Here is a 6,579-nt window from a genome sequence, read left to right on the forward strand (position 1 = left end):
TGTCCCCACCTTCACGATATTGCACTTCTTCTTCAAAAGGCAGAGTTCAGGAAAAGATAGGTTCAACTTACACTAGGCTTAGTACTTGTTCAATTTTCAAAAGCCTTCTCAAATTTATGGGAGAATAAATAATACCACAGAAAAACTTTGTGAAGAAAATGCTTGTTCTATGGTTACTTAAACAACCCTTGGTTTTGAAGAGCAATCCCAATATTTCATTTGAAGGACAAAATTTTGACTAGCTTCTTTTCCTTATAATTTGGAAGGGCACCCTTAGTATTTTTTCAAATTGAAGCACTTCTTTTGAAGGGTAAATTTTTTTTATGTCCTTATCTAAAGAGTAAGAATTTTTATGCCCATCAAAAGCCCTAAGAAGGGTTCTCTAGTCTTCAAAACTAAGGGCATTGGTTAAAAGGGTTGATGTAAGACTTATTAAAAATAATTTATTGACCCACTGTTTGGAGGTATTCGCTTGTGAAGCATTTTCGCACTCTTTAAAAAAAAGTTGACGCCATTAAAAAAAATTATTTAATCTTACAAAATCAATAACCTTTTAAATACTTTTTTGAGGTAGCATACGCTCTAACTGGACGGTCGCATGACCACTAAAACGAAGTATTTAGAGCTCTTAGCATGTGGGTAGGGTAAAGCGGGAGATACCATCACATTTCAACTAAACATATAATCTCAATGTGCTAGAGAAGTGGAGAAAAATGGTACATTGCTAGAGAAGTACATGTTTTTTTTAAAAATCACTCTTTGCATCAAAAGGTGGGGAGGGGGATCACCCTCCACATGACAACACTTTTATAATACCTCCTAAAATTTTAGTGAAGAAAATGTATGTTCTATGGTTATTTAAACAACCCTTGGTTTAGAAGGGCAGTCCCAATATTTCATTTGAAGGGTAAAAAATGGTACATTGCTTGAGAAGTTCATGTTTTTTTTAAAATTACCCTTCACATTAAAGGGCGGGGTGGCATCACCCTCCACATGAAAACACTTTTATGATTAAAGGTTTAGATTTTTTATAATGTGAAGATATTTGTTGGCTCTATTTTGAGATCCATGCTTATTCTTGTTCTTGTTCTTAACTTTATAAAAGACTATTCATGAAGTCTTTTGTTTTTTACAACTATAATTCTCAAGGGTAACTTTTGCCTTAACCCATCTATGGAAAGGCCAAGTTAAAAAATTGCCCTTCTTCTCAAGAAAATCAACTTTCTACCTTCTTGTGCAAAAGAACGAATCCCATTTGTAAAGAATAAATAATATGAGGTCCTATCCATAGAGGTTTTGATAAAAGATAGGTTTGCTAGGTCTTCTTAGGACTAACAAAAGTACCCTTCCACCAAGAAATTGATTGGTTTGTTTTTTAATTTTAAAATGTCATTTTCTAGTGGGAAAAGGAAAAGCATCCCAATAAAAACTCTTATAAAGGGATAGAAGTATAAAGAAAATGCTTGCATAAAATCACCAATTTATTTTCAACCCATGGTAGGAAGGATAAGCCCCACTACTTTCAACTCTTCCCTTTTTTACAAGTAGGGTCCTTTGTCTTTGGAAAGTTAACTTCCTTTACGAAATGCAAAGTTTATTTCCATAGGTGGCATCACTTTTTAAGAATACTTTGTGGGCTGACCCATGCTTCACAGGTCTCCTTAAACCTCCAAATTCAAATTCTACCCCAACATCCTCGAACCTCCCTAAACCTCCAAATTCTTGCCACATGGTAGCTTTGTGAAACTCTTTCTTTATATAATATACAAAGATAGAGACATTAGTAAAAAATGAAATAAACAAAAATCCTTTTTAATGGAGTGAATAATAATATTAGAATAAAAATTAAAATTTTCACTTTTGAGTCACTATTCTTTATACATATGTAATATCTCTATATCTCTATAAGAATTATATAAAGGAAGAGTTTCATGTGGCAACAATTTGGAGGTTTTGGAAGAGAGAAAGAGGGTTGAGCATGTTAGGGTAAAATTTGAATTTGGAGGTTTGAAAAGACGTGCAAAGCACGTGTAAGCCGACTAGTAACACCTTGGTACACACAAAGCTTTGTATAAATTGAGAGAGTTATTATATGCGAAGTAAGGACTAAATAAATGGTTGTTCAGTATAGTTTATTTATGTGATTCACAAAGAGGGATTTTTAATTAAATAGTTATCTAATGTAATTACGTGAAGAATTTTTTAATTATGTAATAGTGGTCTAATGTTATGTGAGGAGTTTTTTAATTATGTGATAGTGGTCTAATGTTATGTGAGGAGTTTTTTAATTATGTAATAGTTATCTAATGTTATGTGAGGAGTTTTTTAATTTGAAACTAAAACATGTATACTTGCAAAAAAGGGGGTATGTATTCACACAAAAACTTGATATGTATTAATTAATGTCACTGATGTCTCATTAATTAATACACATTGATATTACACTCCCCTCCTCCGTCTCCGCCATCACCCTCCTGCAGCTAGCCCTTGCCTCCTGCGCTCCTCCTCACATAGGGCAACTAACCCCTCTTAACTTCATTGTCCTCCTTGCATAGGGCAGCTGCTCCCAGCTACAAGGGCTACGTTGGTTAAGTAGAAAAACAGAGAGAAAGTGCCGTCTCAGCTTGTATGTACGATAACTAGCAGCATACAGGGAGGCAGGCAGAGAGAGAGAGACTGGTGACAAGGTCCTTCGGGAGAGAGAGCGAGTGAGAGAGAGCCCAATGGAGGCAAAAGAGGGGGAAGAGAGACCATGTCGAGCAAAAGAGAGCAAGCACGAGACAGAGAACTAGAAGAGATAAGAAGATGCAACTGGAAGATAGGACACTTTGTAGCACATGATGAAGTTGCAAAATAAGGGCTATCTGGTGTAATTTTGTTCCCGAAAAACTCACAACAAAAACTCATAAAACAGGTTCTTGAGAGATTCTGTACCTACCCAACCTAGGTGCAGGATGGAACCTATTTGCCCAACCTACCCCTACATCTCCACCCTCTGTTGGTAGAACCATTGGGCAAACTTCCTGCCCCAATGCATAGTTGCCAAGGGTTTTTTTTGACACGTGTTTCGTTTTTGAAATGTTTTTTCTTTCAAATCCCAGACGTTTCAAAAAATGTTTCATATAAGGGGGGGAGGGTCCAGCCCCAACATTTATATAAAAGTTTATAATATTCAATAATTATGTTGCCGTGCCTGCAAAACAATATTAAACATGCATCATTTGCACATTAAAATACGTTTACAAGTTAAAACTAAAGATTTAGGGTGACCTAGTTACAATGGGCACCCAACCGGCCAATTGGCATAAATAAGCTGGCAACATCAAGAATCAAGATCCGGATTACATCATCAATAATGGCAACTGCTCAAAACTCAAGAAACAATATATAAGCAGGCAAGAGTGACAAGAGTCTGAATCCTGAGTTGATACGGGAAAAGAAAACTGAGTCTGAAATACACAAAGTAAAGCATGCGGATAGATGTAGGACAAACAAGAGGAGCCTGATAGCTCCAAAGATTAGAGTCCTTAGTCTGGAGTCTGGTCACTTAATCCTTAACATCCTCGATGTCCTCATCAGGAGCCTCCTCGATTGACTCAGCATCACTCTCAACAGAAGAGGACGATGGTGCCTCAGTTGCTGCTGCAAGAAGGTTGGCCACTCAAGGCATGGAGTGACAACATGGATGTGGGTCAATATCCTAAGGCAATACTCAAGGCATGGAGTAGGCATGGGTGTAGGTCATCATCCTAGGGCAACAACCAAGAAGGCCATGGAAGCTTGGGCATAAGCTCCAAGAAGACAAGATGTTATATCATGATAAAAGGTATCAAAAGGGTACAATATCCTAGGGTTGGTGCCTTTTATAGTCCCATATGTCCTACACAACATATGTGTAAATGCCCCTAAGTCCCTATGTGCTTAGGTGCATCTCCATATGTATGTGCATACTAAAGACCCTTCATCACAGACCATCCCCTCCTATAATGATTTCGTCCTCGAAATTGAAGGGTGGTCGTGCACAAAATAAATACCAAGGCTATACACAAAGAACCAAATACACGACCAAGTGTCACCATCGCAGAGTACCAATACCAATACTTGAATCTCATGACCCCTAGGGTCAAATGAAAAAGATAAAGGACTCCTATCGATGATGAGTATCCTCCAAGGTCAAATAGAAAAGATACGAATATCGTCCCGAAGATGAAGTAATCCATACAACCACATCCGCTTGGATAAAAGAGAAATCCAAGCCATGTAGACTCCAAAGCAATGGCCCTTGAATCACCTGGATCGAATGAAAAATGTAGAGAGCCAATGTCGATGATGCAGTTGGTTAGTCCTCTTGGGTCAAATAGATAGATATGGTGCACATCACGGACCTTTGAAGGTGATGTAGTAGCTCCTGGGTAGTATCCACTGAATGTAACCATCACACATGGTCGGAATGTGGAAAAGTCTTGACGCAAAAGAAGCATCGTGTAGGCTAAGACAAAGGTATGTCACAGGTGCATCTGAGTGTCGTGCCACATAATCATCCACCACCATACGACTCAAGTGGCATAAAATGCACTTAAAAATGAATATCTCAGCTCCGAAATCATAGGATCATGTAGACACCCATGGGAGCCAAATGAACTCATCTCAAGGTCAGTCTCATGTAGGATCAAATGGAACCCATGCCATCATCAACCCCCATAGCTCTACTCAAAAAGTTGAAGGCATGATCCACTGCATCTATATGTGCATGAGTGTGATCCGACCCATGAACCATATCCTCATGTGCAAGACCCTCTATGTGTGTATGGTAATGCAAGATATCAACATAATCATTAACATCATCAGAGTCACCACCAAAAAATAAAGAGGTATCCTCACATGAGAGATAAATGGTATCATCTCTTAAATCACATTCCCAAGGCCTCTAAGGTCATACTCATAAACATGGTCTATCTCCATCAATGATGCTCCTATATGACCTAAATTCCATGATAAATCTATCTCCAATAGTATAGGATCTAAGGAGATGTCTAGATCAAATGTAAATCTCTCAAAATCTATGCTATATGATCTACTATGGATATGATCATCATCCATCAAATCATTGATTATGTCATCCTCACAATCTCTAAAATCATGATCATGATCATGGTCTGGATCCATCAATGGAATCCATGTATAACCTATATCCAAAGATAGGTCAATCTCTCTAATCATTGGATCTAGGAAAATGCCCAAATCAAATACAAAGCTCTCTAGATCCATATGCATAACCAAATCAAATACAAAGCTCTCTAGATGATTGGATCTAGGAAAATGCCCAAATCAAATACAAATAGATCCATATGCATAACCCTATCTTTTTTACGAGGTCTAATCTGATAAAAAACATCACTACTCTCATGCACTATCCCCGAACTGTTCAAATAAAAGAACTCTATCCACATGAACATATGAACTGTTGAAATATGCAAGTGAATGGGTGTGTGTGGGAATAAGCCCTTAGCAAGAGATTGTAAAAGGGAGTATGTAATTGAGTGGGTAGCAGCGAAAAGGTGAGGAATCTATTGATGAGAGAATCAAGGTTAGCATGAGTGAATATAGGGGTGTGGAAAGATTCTAGTAAAAGGTGCCCCTAGATGTAGGGGACGTGGCAAAAAATCAAGGAGAAATTAGTGGGATTAGATGCTTGGCATCTTGTGGATGTACAACCTATAAATTGAGGCATTGGCCTAATGAGAAATGCTATTTTTTGAGTATCCATGCTTACATTAAGCTATTAGATTAATTGCTCACTAATCTCATCTTAATCATCATCTAATCACTTGTTAATTATGTTGATTCTTGTATTTGATCCACCACAGCTCATCACATTGCTGCAAATTTAACATGGTATCAGAGCCAAGCTTAGGATTCATTTGATTTTTGAGCCAAATTACTCTGTGAATTACTCTATTAATCATAATTAAGAGTTAATCCATATTTTAGCCTCTTTTCAACTAATACTCTGCACCCCCAGCTGGTGGAGGGCCTTGATCTCCCTCTAGCCTCAACTTTAGCTAAAAACCTCTTAGCATCACCTAGCCATGCTTCCCATGCACCATCTCATCAAATCAAATCGCCAAACCGCCGTCGGATGTCACAAAATAGGAGATTATTTTACTAACTAGTGATTAATTAACACTAATCACTACATTTTGGTATAATTGATGGTTTAAATTTACCATTGGATATCTGATATAGATCTCTATCACTTCAGATTGCAATTCGGAGATGATTTGATATCTCAACCATTCAGTACAAATCAGTTACCCTTTGCTTTATTTGATATAGATCTCTGTCACTTCAGATTGCAATTCGGAGATGATTTGATATCTCAACCATTCAGTACAAATCAGTTGGTTAAGTAGAAAAACAGAGAGAAAGTGCCGTCTCAGCTTGTATGTACGATAACTAGCAGCATACAGGGAGGCAGGCAGAGAGAGAGAGACTGGTGACAAGGTCCTTCGGGAGAGAGAGCGAGTGAGAGAGAGCCCAATGGAGGCAAAAGAGGGGGAAGAGAGACCATGTCGAGCA

The sequence above is a fragment of the Cibotium barometz genome, chromosome 48, assembly GCF_041138505.1.
Source record: "Cibotium barometz isolate CiBa-2024 chromosome 48, ASM4113850v1, whole genome shotgun sequence".
Taxonomy (NCBI): domain Eukaryota; kingdom Viridiplantae; phylum Streptophyta; class Polypodiopsida; order Cyatheales; family Cibotiaceae; genus Cibotium; species Cibotium barometz.